Source organism: Ambystoma mexicanum, chromosome 6q, assembly GCF_040938575.1.
Source record: "Ambystoma mexicanum isolate Mex_15411 chromosome 6q, UKY_AmexF1_1, whole genome shotgun sequence".
Taxonomy (NCBI): Eukaryota; Metazoa; Chordata; class Amphibia; order Caudata; family Ambystomatidae; genus Ambystoma; species Ambystoma mexicanum.
Window position 1 is genome coordinate 1679314344 of NC_090937.1, and position 16112 is coordinate 1679330455.

At 45.5% G+C, this 16112-nt stretch overlaps 1 pseudogene; it reads right to left on the reverse strand.

Moving 5' to 3' along the window:
* The window catches only part of LOC138517046 (zinc finger protein 585A-like), a 230988-nt pseudogene that overhangs the window by 82864 nt on the left and 132012 nt on the right, over nucleotides 1–16112 (reverse strand).

Consider the following 16112-nt stretch of genomic DNA (forward strand, 5'->3'; position numbering starts at 1 on the left):
ACACTGGATTCTTCAGCAGAACATCCCACAGTCTCAAGCCTTAGATTTAGGTTTCCTGGATTTCCACCAGTTTTGAGCATAACCAGTCCTCAAAGCGCTAGATAGGTTTCCAACTTGTCTATCCACCTCTTCCTCAGAAGCTGTGTGGGTCAAAGCCTTTACACGTGGACTTGAAATGGTAGAGCTTAGTTTAGGCTCCCATTTCCCTAATATTATAGATTTTGATTTGCCTTTGTTAGAGGTTTCCCTGCTAACAATATGACTTACAGTAGGATTCTCTCTAGAGGATCCCACAGGGTTAGAGTGGTCTCTTGAAACAGAGACCCTAGCCTTGTCAGAACACCTATCCATCTCTCCTGTAGGAGTAGTTGGAGTCAAAGGCTTTTTATTAGAAGGCCTAGTAAGAAAGCTATTCTTAGACCTTTTATTGCTCTTTTTGTATTTCAGTTTTTGGGCCTAGAAGTTTCCTTCTGGGCACTCAGAACTAAAGGAGAAAAACTTAATTTTTACTTTTGGGTCAAGGACACTCCTTGCCTTCTTAGTTTTGTTAAAAATGCCTATGTTCTTTACCTCCATCTGGATCAGCTCCACTGTAGGTGGGCTTTTAGGTTTACCCAGTTTTCGAATTTTAGGAACCACTTCCACTTGCATTGTCAAGGGGTTCCTCCTCTTCAGATTTACTGAAGGGGCCTTTAGTCTAAAGGACATACACCACACAGGGTGTGTGACAGGAACACCAAGATTCTTGTCAGCCCTATGTATTTATTTATTGTATTTATTTATTTATTTGTAGGCCAGTGAAGCCCGCAGGCATCATAGAAGCTGGCGGGTTCTATTTCTGAGAGGCATGACTGTAAAGAGCATTAGTTGAAGAGGATTGTTTTAAATCTCTGGCGGAAAGGGATTGTATTCCTTTATCAGCCTGAGCTCCAACGGCAAGGCATTCCAGATTTCTGTGGCCTGGATGGGAAAGCACCTGCCTAGATAACTGGAGAGAGCAAATTTAGGGATGTTGACCAGTGCCAAAGCAGAGGAGCGCCGCTTCCTTTGTGGCTCATAACAGGACACCAGTTCTTTAATATTGACTGGAGCAGAACCATATATAGAACTATGGGATAGAGAGTCAGCCTTACATTCCAGCCTGGAGGTCACAGGGAGCCAATGGAGATCTTGCTGCACATCGGAAACATGATCCCTTCTAGTTTTCTACGTGATAATGCAAACTGCATCATTTTGAAGAGTCTGGAGGGAATGGATGTTTTTCTTGTTGGCCCCAATTAATAATGAATTGCCATAATCCAGTCTGGACATCACAACCGCACGGGCCACTGGGAAGCAGCAAGATGCCGACAGAAATGGACGCAGGTTTATCAGCAGCCTAAAGTAGTAAGAGACATTTATTACTGTGTAGTTGATATGGGCTTCCACACTAAGGGCCTCATCACGACTTCGGCGGTAACCTTTAAATCCGGCAGTCGCGCTATTACCTCCGGATTTAAGGGTCCGACGAATCAGGGCTTCGGCGAATTTCGCCCCAGCTCTGAGCTGGGGGGAAATCTGCCAAAAATGTGCGCTATTACCGCCGGCGGGAAATCCGCCGGTGGTAAGAGCGCGAAAATTTCCCATTGAGCCCAATGGGGAATGGGGCATTCCCGAATGGGCTCAATGGGGAATGGGGAATTACTTTACTGCCGAACTTGTGATCCGGCGCTATTAGTGCCGGGGAGTTCGGCGGTAGGGCTATTACCGCCAGCGGTAATACTGCCGGCAGTAGCGCCCAAGTCGTGATGAGGCCCTAAGTAGAGGGTTGAGTGAGAACCACTGAGTTTTAACACTCTGTTAGATCGAGATTGGACAGCCGTGGATGGAGAATGATTGGTAGCTGGGGTATAATTTTGCTTGAGCATGCTTTGGTGCCAAAACCCATCAGCTTGGTCTTATCCCCTTTCAAACACAACCAGTTGTTGCTCATCCAGGTCTCAACGTGAAAATAGATGGTCTGAAGAGGGACAACATCTTTGGCATAGTCCCCTGATAACTCAAGCACTAGCTGGGTGTCATCAGCATAGTCAGAGAAGTTCACTCCAAGCTCATACAACAGGTAACAGAAAACTTGAATATAAAGGACACAAAGTAGGGGGGACATGCATGCTCCCTGAGGGATCCCACAGGAAATGGGGGAAGAGAGAGAAGTGGCTTCACCCCAACGTACTTGAGATGTACGATTCTGGAGAAATGATATCACCCATAGAATTGAGTCAGGACTGCAACAACCATGTTTCTCCAAGGCCAGCAGGAGTTGATCATGATCAAGAAGATGAAAAGCCGCTGACAAATCCAGCACAACCAGCATGCCAGAGCGACCTCCATCCGAGATTCTCAACATGTGCGTCCATAGATCTAAGATAGTGGTCTTGGTACCGTGGAGTGGTCTGAAGCCAGACTGTCTTGGATGTAAAATGATTGTCTTCTCAACAAAAGCTTGTCGTTGGTTGGTAGCACATTCATAACGCACCTTGAGGAGGAAATGACAGTTGGAGGTGGGACGCAGGTTACCACAGACGCTTGTGTCCAGACCTGTTTTTTTGACCAGCGGGGTGATAGTGGCTTTCTCTATGGAGTCGGGGACTTGATTATTGAAAAAAGAGGAGTTGACAAATCTTAACAAAAAGGATGCATGTATATCCTTGTAGTCCAAGAAGAAGTTAGGGGAAATGGTGTCCTCTGGACATTGAGAGGGGTGCATGGTAGAGAGGGTGGCCATCATGTCGGCAAGAGAGACAGGAGCAAAACTAAACATCTGCTCTGATTAATGGATCAGAGGAACAAGAAGAGGACAGAGAGGTAGATGTTTGGCTAAATTTGGCCAAAAGTTTAGCTCTGTTTCTATCCTGCACCTTGCCCACCTTGGCTTCAAAGGCAGTCTGTATATCAACACAGATTTGGTCCGTAGGAGCTATAGCGATGGAACGAGTACTGGGTTTCTCTAAGGACTTCACAATCTCAAAAAGTTTTTTAGAACTTTTGATTGCTTCCTCTATTTGGATTTTTTAGAATTTCTTGTAGCTTCGTTAATAGCTATCCTGTAGTCTTTGTCTAAGATCTTCCAATGGGCTTTGTTATCTACTGATGGGCTTTTAAGCCATTTGGTCTCCGGCTGACGTTTCTGAATTTTCATTTGGCACAGATCCTGTGTGAACCATTTCTGGTGAGAAGGATTATCTTTAACCAGTTTACTCCTAACCGATGCTACATGATTCAACGTAAAGAGGATAAGGTTATTAAAGGTGTCAGTACGAGTAGAAGGAGGGTCCAGATCAGATGTGGCCGAAAAAATGCTGTCAAGGCAGTCTTTTGGTCCAGCTGCGTAATCTTCTTAAAGTTCCGATTCATAACTTTTTCCGGAGGGTTTACTGGTTTAGTAGATGGGCCAGGAGTAAGAATTGTAAAGGAGACATGATAGTGGTTGGACCAAATGCAAGGGAGAGTGTCCATCGTATTGACTTCGAGATTATTTACTACAACTCAGTCAAGGGAGTGACCCCTAATATGAGTGGGCGACTATTAAGTCAAGGTTATTTAATGCCTCCTCTAGAATGGTTGCTTGCTGCTCAGTGATGTCATCACGCCAACGGTTGAAGTCCCCAACTAGCAAAGTGGATAGTTAGGTCCTTGTGATTTATTGAGAAGGTGGACGAGATCTTCATCAAAATTAGGTGTTTCAGCCGGAGGAGGATAGATCAGGACACAGGTAATGCACCTATTCATTGCCTGTGTCAGTATGAGATGCAAAACCTTGCGATCCTTAAAGGAGCAAAGTGATTGGACGAGATGAAGCTAATGTGTTGCTATAATAGCTAATCCCTCCTTGGCCAGAAAGGTGATTCTGACAGAAGGTTCTGTAGCCATCTGGGGTAGCCAGCTCTATCCGTGGGCCACTAGCTTCATGTAGCCATGACTCTGCAAGTCATAAGTCCAAGGGCCTCATTACACAGATGGCGTTAGGGATTTACCGGTACCAGTAAAATACCGGTACCGGTAAATCCCTACCGCCTTACTACGAGGTCCCTTAGCGGGTTGGGGGATTTAACACCTGCTTTATGCAGGCGTTAAAATCCAACCCGCTAAGGTACCTCGGAGCTAATTACGGCACCGCAAAATATCCACCAATGATGCGCAACCCTCGAGGCCGCAGGAAACGAACCAGGTAAAATACCCTCCTATACCTATTTCCATTTGGCTAAATTTGCCCTTTCCAAAGTACAAGTATCATCGATCTCCAAAGGAGTCTCCTATGTCCCTACACACCAAACCGACTGGTTTAATACAGAGATGGAGATGCGCACATTTTTTTGTACTCTGCGACTAAAAGTCTTTTTTTTGACGATCAAGACTATGAAGATACTGACCCAGATTCAGGGCCACCCTCTGATTTTTGTCCCCAGTACCACCAGGTACCCCCTGAAATTATCACCTTTGAGAAGTGTGTCCTTAAAGATCTACATAAATTAGAAAAAGAAAAATCCAATTACCATCATAATTTATCTAGAGAAGAAAACAGAGCAATCATGGAGCTATCCAAAAACCGCTCGCTGGTTATTAAACCAGCGGACAAAGGCGGCGGCATTGTTCTGATGACACCCACCCAATATTTACTTATGGTCAATGGTCTCCTAGCTGACAATAAAGACAAGATCGTCCAAAAACATCTTTGTTGAGATTATTGAGATTCCCAGCTATGCCAGAGACAGAGACTGGATTACCAAGAAAGAATTTGACTTCTTGACCAACAACCAAGGGAGGGTACCTACCATCATGCCCTCCCTAAGATTCACAAAAGTAGTGAAAACCCACCAGGTCGGCCAATTGTGTCTGGGTGTGGATCCACCCTTGAACAGAAACCCATGAGTGTCCGGACCCCCAATATTTACGTGACTCTACACATACCATCCAAACCTTCAAAGGCTTCTCCTTTGATCCGGCTTTACATCTGCTAGTAACCATGGACATAAAATCCTGGGGTCCTCCGCAAATAACTGGTACTGGTTCTGCTGATGACGTGGGAGAGAACACTCTCATAGAGAGATTATCTAAGAACGATTGGATCCAAGAAGTGGCTTCAGTCGAGAAATGGGCAGCTGAGGTCAGATGGTTGCAAAGCACTTTGAGATCCACCAAATGGAAAGCGGCGCACAGGTCTAGGAGAAGAATGGCTAAATCTCCTTTGTCCATCAGCTCATCCATTTTTGTTTTTTCAAGTAAATTAGTGCCGATTCTGTACCGTGTCTCGGTCTAAACCCTGATTGGTGGAGTCGTAACACATTGTTGTTTTCAAGGTAAGTTTGAATCTGGAGGTATGCTGCCTTGTCTAATATTTTCCATAGAAATGGTACCATAGTTATCGGTCTATAATTTGTAGGAATGCTAGGGTCTTGGTTGGGTTTCTTTAAGAGGGGGAGTACCCAAGCATTTTTGAGATTGGTTGGGACTGTGCAGGTGTCGAAGGAGGAGTTAATTAGAGTGGAGATGAAAGGCGCTAGATCCCTGGCTGCCTCTTTGATTATAGAGGCGGATTATAGATGCTGATTATAGATGCTGGGCAGGAGTCGTCTAGATGGTTTAAGTGACGTTATTATATTCTCAACTTCGTGAGCAAATTTAAACTGATTAACCTGTTTATTTGGAATCCTAGGAGCTTCCTGCAACTGAAGGTCGTTGGGTGGGAGGCTTGCTTTATTGGCTTTGATTTATTCTTGAATCAGTGATATTTTGTTAGAAAGCACATCTTGGATATTAGTGCACTAAGTTTTGTCTTTAATGCAGGTGTCAGTTGGAGAATCTCGAGATTGAAGTTCTCTTAGGATAGTAAAGAGTTCCCTTGTACTAGAGTTGGCTTTGATAATTCTCTTGTTGAAGGAGTCTCCTTTAGTTTGGAGGATCTCCGGTCCTAGCAGATATCTTAGTGAGATTTTCCTTATTCTGGTCCGAGGGGTTGTTTTTCCAAAGGGATTCTGCGTGCCTTTTTTTCATATTGTGTCACTTTAAGATTGGGAGTATACCAAGAGTTGAAGTGAGCTCAAGGTTTCCCTTTGTATCGCTTAGGGGAGCTATTTTATCAATAGCTTGGTTGAGTGTTAAGTTGTAAATCTCTACTAGCACTACTGGGTCTATACTAAGATGTCTGGGGTTTGTGATAGTGTGGAGTAGCGGTAATAAGTTAGCACTTATATTACGCTTGTTTATGGTTAAGGCTGGCAGGGCCATATGAGGGGTAGAGTTTAGTTGTAGATATTCTTGAAGGGGGAAGGAAGTAAGATGGTGATCAGTCCATGCACAGGGTTCAATGGATGTTATTGAGGTCTTGCAGTTGAGGTCAGCAAACCAATCTAGTGTGCGACCTTTGATATGAGTAGGCAGGTTGATCCTATGGGTAAGGCCTACCTCCAAAATGGTATTGGCAAGAGTAGAAGCATTTACATCATTCAGAACGAGGTTGAAGTCTCCAAGTATTATAATTTGCGAGCCAGGTTTCATATTAGTGATGAGTAAGGCAGTTATGTCTTCCTAAAATGTGGATATGGGGCCAGGCGGTATATATTAGGTGCATGGTGATCGTACGGGATGCTGATAGTGGCCGTTTTACTGACAGGAGTTCACCAGATAGGAACGGTGGATGCTGTATGATCCTTAGTCCCAGTTGAGTTTTAACAATGAAGGCAATGCCGCCTCCTCTCAAATGTTCTCCATCTGCTCGGCTGTTAAACACTCCTCTGACATCTTCCACCTCCTAGAAGAACTTGACCTTGATGTCCTTGGTCTCACCGAGACGTGGTTCACGGCCAGCTGTGTCATGAGTTTTGACACTCTGCTCCCCGATGGCTACAAGATCCTCTCAGCCCCCAGACCCAACCGGCCTGGAGGGGGTGTAGTTCTGATTTTCCCTGAGGGGATTCCTGCCTCTCTCATTCCCATTCAGATTTACTCATCTTTTGAATGCCTAGTCTGCAGGCATTCTCTTGGTATTGTAACTGGGGGGTAGTCCTACCCTCTAAAATTCAAATATTTGCAAAACAGTTTAAATGCAAGTTTGTTTGAACCCTTGTGAACACCCATCTAAATGGGGCATTCGACTGTTGGACCAACAGCAAGCTACTTATGAAAACACATAACATTCATATGTAGTACCACAGCTTTTTATTAATTAGCTGATACCTTGGCTTTTTTTCTTTTTTTAAAAAAAAGATTTTTATAGAGAACAATTAGTGATATGCATAGTTGTGAAACAATTAGTGTTCAACACAGTTGTGCCCAAAATACAGTCCTCAAACATGATAATTTCAAAGCGTAATGAATGCGATAAAACATATGGAAGACAACTCATAAGTAGGTGAAAAACAACATGAAGCTGAATTCAGTGAACACAGAGTATTAATGAGAGTTAAGAGAGGGAGACTTTGATTAATGGTCTCCTACGCCCGGCTAGAATCTGACCTCCTAGTTGGTCGACATCTAAATAGAACGTTAGAAATATCAGTGCAGCCATTAAAGAGAGCCCAGGAGAATATGGGCATAGGTGCTGCTGACGTTTAGGCTGAGGTGATGGAAGCCTTCTTCCTGGGCCATGAGAGTCAGGTCACTCTGTGTAGAAGACAAGTAAAAAGAGTGAACAATGTGTCAAAAAAGCAGCTAGGTGCTTGAGGGGGTAAGAGGTAAATATCTAAACATATTGACAGATCCAGTGTAGTTCCAGATACCAAACCAACTCACCGAAAGTAATGCTGGGAGCGTTGCTTGGTGCTTCACTGGAGTTGCAGCTGGGCAGGTGATGAAGGGGAGGTCCAAAAGGGGACTACTGGCTCGGTTGTAGCCAGATTGAGGGGGTGATTGGTATTACTCTGACCTAGCTATACTTAAACATAAATGTAGGGCGGCAAAGAGGAAATGAAGGGCTTCTTGTTCATCCTCTGACAAATTGGCCTGCCGTCTGCTCCAAAGGCAATACTGACTCGCTGTCCACACCAAGAAAAGAGTCCACATACAAGCCTGCGTCTCTGCGGCATCTAACAATTCAGCTGAACTCTTCAAAATCTGCAAGGAACTGGCCAACCCTGCTTCAGTCTCCTCCCCTCCTCTCGCAGCCCTTGCCTCTCACTTTCTCTCTAAAACCCAGTACATCTTGTCTACTCTCTCCTCCGCTCCCCTTCCTCGTCCCTCTCTTTCTCGGCTTGCTGACTCTCCCTCAGCCGGCTCCCTCGACCTTTTCTCCCCTGGTGAGGTAGCTAGATAAGTCTAATCTATGAAAACCTTATCAAAATAGGTCCATCCCTGTTCCTCTAAAACCATTAAGGACCACATAGACACCCTTGCTCAGGCCCTTGCTGATTTCTGTTACCTCTTCTTTGCCTCTGGCCCTTTCCCCTCCCCTCTTAAGCACTCCCTTGTACATCCACTCCTCAAGAAATCCACAGCTGATCCATCATGTCCGGGCAACTCTCGCCGAGTTTCCATTACTCCCTTTTTAGGTAAGCTCCTGGAAAAGCTGGCCATCTCTCAGCTTAATCTTCATTCCGACTCTGTTTGCTCTGGCTTCAGAGCTGCCAGAAGCATGGAAACTGCTCTCCTGAACATCCGTGAAGACCTGGTCTCCAACCTCGACTAACATTCTCTGTGTCCTCTTCCTACTTGATCTCTCCTTTGCCTTTGAGACGGTCAACCATACCACCCTACTCAATCGTCTCTGTGACAACCTGGGCATCACTGATCAGGCCCTGGCCTGGCTGACCTGTTTTCTTTCTGATCGACCCTCCCAGGTACAACTTGGGTACTTCCTATCTTCTTTCTCCATCTTCAACTGGCTTTTCAACCAATATCTGGTGACTCTTGCCTACTGCATTTCCATTTTCTGCTCAACTTTCTAGTGCTATGATAACACCCAACTCATTTTCAGGCTTCCTTCAGCCACCTCCTCTCTCTCCTTCCCTCATCTCTGATTGTCTAATAGCCATTCAAAATTGGTGTGCTGCCAGCGATCTTTGTCTAAATGCCAACAAGACTGAGATCCTCCTCATCGGCACACCATATCCATCCCTTTCTCTCACTCTCTGACCAGCCTCCCTTGGCCCTCCTCCTCCTACCCCCATCTGCGTGCCTAAGAACCTCAGAGTTATCTTTGACTCCACACTTTCCTTCTCTGCACACATCTCTGACGTCTCCAAAAAGTAAAACTTTTTACTACAACTTAGAGGCACTCTGTTTTTCCTCTCCTTCCCTCAAAGGCTCACTGTCTCCCAAGCTCTGGTTCTCTCCAGGCTGGATTACTGTAACAGACTCTTTCTAAATCTACCTGCCTCCACTCTCTGCCCTTTACAACTAATCCAGAACAGGACTGCAAGACTTGTCCTTGGCCTCAAGTCCTGGGATCATATCTCTCCAGCTCTGAAATCCCTTCATTGGCTCCCAATGGATGCAAGAATTAAATTTAAAACCCTCTGTATAGTCTGCAAGGCTTTCTGGAGCCTGGGTCCAAAATACCTTCAACTATCCCTCCGTAAATACCTCCCCTCTTGAGCCCTTCGCTCCTCTACCTCTAACTCCCTCAGGGTCAGTCGTTTTGCAAAGAAACAGGCTAGGGATAGATCTCTGTCTTCAGCTGGGGCCTCCTTTGGAACAGCCTCCCGGCCACCTTGAAACTTGAGGAAAACCATCACCAGTTCCGGAAGCACCTCAAGACCCTCCTCTTTGCCTCTGCCTTTGCCCCTTCCTCCCCTGTTGATCTGTTTCTTCTCTTGGCATCGTGCACCTGGCCACCCTCTGTCATTCAGGCCCAGGTACCTGCTCACCCTGCCACCCTCCTGCACTGCGGTTCTGCCTCTGTACCCATATAGTTCCCCTCCCACTTTTTGTCTGACTTTATCAGATATACATTATCTGAGTAAACTTTCACCTGCCACTTGCTGGCTGCACTACTGTGGTTTATTGCTTTATTTATTTACTTATTTATTTTTTCTAGTATTTATTCTGTTCTCTCCACTGTTCCGCACTTCCCCCCTTTTCCCTTTTCCATGCACTTGCGCTTTCTTAAATATCACTGGGCCTAGTAAAATTGCTGTTTTTTTTATTTTTTTTTTATTTCTCCCTTGTTCCCCTCCCTTTTTGCATGGTCGGGCTCTGAAACACTTGTGTACGAGCGCAATGAAAATGAAATATCATTCATTCATTCATATCTAATCTGAGGATAGAATAATTCTCAGGAATTGTTATAGATAAGGTGGGTCCTTCTGCTGGGTGAAGCCAGGTCTCAGTTATGGCTATGAAATCTAGCTGATTTGCCATGATGAGGTCAGCGATGTCTGTAGCGTGGGCTACCATCGATCCGGCATTGATAAGCGCACCTTTAATCACTGGCAGGTTTGTCATCTTGACGGTCAGGTAGGCAAGATTGTGGTTGTGGTGCAGACTGATCGTTAGGGTCTGGCTTAGGTTTAGGTTTGGCTCTAGTCTTAAGTGGCCAATGTAGGTTCAGTATATTGCTTACGGGAGGGTGAGTTGGGGGAGTTTTATTAAACCTAGAAAAGAGACCTGTGCATTTTAAGGCTTATAGGGCATTGTTCATTAGGTGTAGGTTTAGAGGCAAATTGTTGAATCCATTGGGAAGCGGTCAGTAGGCAAGTTGGGCTGGTGACTGTAAGGCCCCATGATGTTGGATTAACCAGAATGGGAAACAATGGAGGCAAGACATACCTATGTCTGATCTGATCTAACTGAGGTAGGAGCCGAAATCTGGTAAGATGGGGAGTGGCCATTCTAACGCCGTAGGAGACAAAAGGTTAGCCTTGGAATTAAGGCCAATTCCTGCTAGCAGGTAAAGCAGAGGGAGCAGGTTACTAAGGCTATGGCTACAACCTTTATAGAGCCCAGTACATGACTGAAGTGATGTGGGGATCCACCTACTTGTATGCTCTTGAAATACATGCGATAGAGGCTGATAGGTAGTTATAAAGATCACCGGCAGCTAGGAGGCAGATTAAGCATGTCAGGAGAAGTTGCGGGTGATAGGTGGTCTAGGCACATTTGAAAGGTAACCTAGGAGATGGCTTTCACACCGTCAAGTCACAAGTAACAGCCCTAATAGAGCATGTGTATGGTATTGTATTGGTTCTAGTTACGCTACACAGAGAGAACAAGATCACGTGTCATAAAGTTACCATTAACATTAGCAAACGCAGTGAGAGGCATATACAATAAGCTAATCTGCCGAAGTGAGGCTAAGTAAGCTTCGTTGCATGGCATCGCCTATACATCTCAATTAGATTAAACACAATGCGAGATGATAGAGTAGCGTTAGCATAGACGACAGTCGAGAACAAATATCCGGCAAAAGTGCAAGGAGGGTACAAAGCTTTGATGGTGTTAGCTGACTGGTGTTAGCCACGTTGGCACCTAGTATATGTGCATGAAGTCACCATAATACAGATGGCAAATTACATGTACTATCGTAATTCGATGATGGTGATAGGTAAATTATGACATTATAAACAAATGTGAAGAGAAGACTACGGTTTTCATATGTGCCTGGTTCTTATAGCAGCATACAGGCTAGGAAGTTCATACAGAAATCAAAGTTAGGAGTCGCGAATAGCTACAGGCAGAGCGTGTTGCATCTTGGTTTGGTGTCTTACCCTCTGTGGTCAGTGTCACAAGAACGCATCGATGAGCTCCTTCAAAGCAGTGCGGGTGGTCCCTTTGAGGGGTAATACAGTCTTTGCGTCGCAGGATGTACCAATGGAGAGGCAACCGAATATGCCCCTATGGCCCTTTCGGCCCGTACAGGCACAGACAGGCCCTTAATCTACGGCCCTTTGTCATTCGGCCGGCTTCTGCCTAACGGCACAGGCTATTGGGAGATAAGGCCGTGCTCGGCCAATCAGAAAGCAGAATGGGTGAGTCAGGAAATGCAGCAAAATTCCAATCTAGGCTGCAATCACGGCGGCCATTCTGCCGTCGCCTTGTAGCTGGGCGAAGCGGTGCCATGGAGAAAAACCAACGGCTATAGTGCACCAAGATAAGGTGCTGTAGGCAGCGAAGTAACCACCGCCGTTTCTTCAGATGTAAAGTAATAAAACAAAAACTGATCACAGTGATTGTTCAGAGCTTATCAGCTCTGTGCTGGGGGTCCTGTAAGTACTGCAGGAGGAGCAGGGTGATCTAGGTGGGTCATCGAGGCAGCAGACCTGGAATGGAGAGTGCTCCTGCCCTCCCTCATAGACGACGATGCTGATACTGAGGAATAGATATTGAGATCTCCCTTCTCAGCAAATCCTTTCCCACATCCAGTACACTGATGAGGTTTCTCACCTTTGTGTGTTCTCTGGTGTTGAAAAAGATATCTTTTCCGAGCAAACTCTTTCCCACATTCAATGCACTGAGGTTTCTCGCCTGTATGGGTTCTCCAGTGGTAAAAAAGATGTTCCTTCCGAGCAAACCCTTTTCCACATTCACTGCACTCATGAGGTTTCTCACCTGTATGTGTTCTCTGGTGGCGAGTAAGGTCTCCCTTCTCAGCAAACCCTTTCCCACAATCAGTGCACTTGTGTGGTTTTTCACAAGTATGTGTTCTCTGGTGGCGAATAAGATGTTTCTTCCGAGCAAACCCTTTCCCACATTCAGTGCACTCATGAGGTTTCTCACCTGTATGTGTTATCTGGTGGGTAATAAGATTTCGCTTATCAGCAAACCATTTCCCACATTCCGTGCACTCATAAGGTTTCTCACCAGTATGAGTTCTCTGGTGGCGAGTAAGGTCTCCCTTCTCAGCATACTGTTTCCCACATTCAGTGCACTCATGAGGTCTCTCACCTGTATGTGTTCTCTGGTGGCGAATAAGATGTTCCTTCCGAGCAAACCCTTTCCCACATTCAGGGCACTCATTAGGTTTCTCACCTGTATGCGTTCTCTGGTGATGAATAAGTTGGACCTTCTGAGCAAACCATTTGCCACATTCAGTGCACTCATGAGGTTTCTCACCTGTATGTGTTATCTGGTGGGTAGTAAGATTTCGCTTATCAGCAAACCATTTCCCACATTCTGTGCACTCATGAGGTTTCTCACCTGTATGAGTTCTCTGGTGGCGAGTAAGCTCTCCCTTCTCAGCATACAGTTTCCCGCATTCTGTGCACTCATGAGGTCTCTCACCTGTATGTGTTCTCTGGTGGATAGTAAGATGTCCCTTCTGAGCAAACCCTTTCCCACATTCAGTACAGACATGAGGTGTCTCACCTGTATGTGTTCTCAGGTGGCCAGTAAGATGATGCTTCACAGAAAACACTTTCCCACATTCTGTGCACTCATGAGGTCTCTCACCTGTATGTGTTATCTGGTGGGTAGTAAGACTTCGCTTCTCAGCAAACCATTTCCCACATTCCGTGCACTCATGAGGTTTCTCACCTGTATGAGTTCTCTGGTGGCGAGTAAGGTCTCCCTTCTCAGCATACCGTTTCCCACATTCTGTGCACTCATGAGGTCTCTCACCTGTATGTGTTCTCTGGTGTATAGTAAGATTTCCCTTCTGAGCAAACCCTTTCCCACATTCAGTACAGACATGAGGTTTCTCACCCGTATGTGTTCTCAGGTGGTAGGTAAGATGATGCTTCATAGCAAACCCTTTCCCACATTCTGTGCACTCATGAGGTCTCTCACCTGTATGTGTTCTCTGGTGGATAGTAAGAATTCCCTTGTGAGCAAACTCTTTCCCACATTCAGTGCACACATGACGTTTCATACCTGTATGTATTTGCTGTTGGCAGATAAGTGTATCATGGATATGGAGGCTATTCTCATTGCACTGATAAGGATTTTCACCTATGTCCTCATGTGGGGAATGTGTATGTTCTTGAGATGGGAACATTTCCCTCATCATGTGCATATGTAAGGTTTCTCCCCTGTTTATTTTGTCAGTTGCTTAAAAAAAGGACCCTTTCCACTGAACCTTTTCCCAGATTCAGAGTGCAGATTGGATTTCTCATGTGTGGGTCACTTCTGGTGACAAACAAGATTTTACCTCTGACTGAAACTTGCAAAATAGTCAGTGCATGGGCGCGGTTTGCCCATTCATATTTAAAGGTGTTTTGAAAATTCTCTTAGAGAAACTACCCTTAGATTCAGAATGTGTGTAAAATAGCGCTCACACGTGTTCTATCATGAATAACAGGCAAGGCACAAAGGCCAGTCTTACTGCGCATAAAGCAATGCTGTTTTCATGCCAGACTTCCCGCGCACCCAGGACTGATAGAAAGAACACGCTTGGGTGCTGGGTTGCATGCACCGATGCCATCATGTATCCATCCAATAGGCTTCTCAACCCCAGTTCCTGAATCCTCTGAAAAGACAACGGCACCCCAAACCTGTATCCTTCTAAGGTGTTTGGAAGTTGCACATTCTAATAATGACGCTTTGCAGGGCATTAGTCCAGAGAACGTATCAATCGCTGCTGTTGCATTTCTGGGGCATCAATCACCTATTGAAATAAAAGGAGATGCACATTATTAGTTTCAACGCATTCACTATCGCAGGCATCACACGTAACAGGAAGACTGGTTCTCAGTGGCAGTGATGTGCACTAGTTATTTACTCACGTAGTAACTAATGAGTCTTTGAAGTACCATCTATTCAGGAAAGGCACCCTAATAGGGGGCAGATAAGTAGTAGTGCTCCATTAATAAAATCTGATGTCACAGAGGCGACATGCGGCAGAAACAGCGCAATTTATTTTAGCAAGAACATTTTAGCATCCAGGAGCATGAGGGGGGGAAAAACACAGCTTGGGTGAAGACACATTAAATAGATACTTTAATCAACAGGGCCTTGATACCATTTATTTACTTCAGAAATGACTAAACTTATATTGATCACCTTGGGAAAAGTCATGCCAGCGGATAATTGCTCATATTGATTGGTTCTGTAATTGTTATTATTGTTATGTCATTTATTGAGCACGGTCCTGGCTTTGAGAATCAATGGAGTGCTTTACAGAGGTAACAACAGATATACAGCGGGGGTTAGGATACAGAGGGGCACAGAGAAGGGGTACAGCTGTACCGGGTGGCGGGAAGGAGAGTGGCGGGCAGCATATAGCGAGTCAGGAGGGGTGAGGGGCCACGTGATGGCCTAGGTGTTGGGGAGGAGAGACTCCTTGAAGAGGTGGGCCTTGAGTTCTTGTCTGAATTGTAGCAGCGTGGGGGCCAGTCTGTTGCCGACAGGGAGGAGGTTCCATAGTCTTGTGGCATATGCAGAGAACGCTTGTTTTCTGGTCCTTTCCTTTTTGCAGCAGCAGATTTCAAGTCTGCACGTATCCTGGTTTCTGGTAGTGTGCTGTCCGCCAGAGATGCAGAGTTTTTCTATGAGGTACCTGGATGACTTTAGAGCGACTGCCTTATAGATGATGCAGCAAGACTTCAAGGCAATTTGTGCGTTGAGTGGGAGCCAATGAAGGTCAATGAGGTCAGGGGTGATATGGTCGTATCTGCGTAGATTCTTGATAAGGTGTGCAGCCTTCTAAAGGCCACTTCTAAGAGGCAATAGGGGGGATTACAGCTTCAAATCTCTCAGGACCTCGACTTGAAATACTAGAAGGATTCTGTCATTGTCAACCAGACCAAGTGGCTGCCAATGGCAAAAACTGTTTTGACCTTGGAGAAACCGGATGGTATTGACCCCTAGGATCCTCTGTGCAGGTGGCCAGGGAAAGGCCATCGCTATTGGATCCCGACCCTGGGGGTGGACAAGCGAGGGAGGATCGCCTGACTGGGGGGTTTTTGTTGAGGAAAACCTTAGGCGAGACATGGTATCCCCTTTCCCTATTGACAGTCACATATTCTCCCATCTTCTATGGGCTGTTACAAGCGAATTCCTCATTATTCCACACACATCTAACTGCACTGAGAATGAAGAAGAGGCGACCCAGAGCAGTGAAGATTATCTCCCTTTACCACTAAAGTATTGAGATGAGGAAGCTGCATCCCAAACACTAACTATGGTCAGGCAGATCCAATTGACCAAGCACATATGCAGCCTGTTAGAAGGATACAGCTGTATAAAAGGAGAGGTGAGAGGCAGAA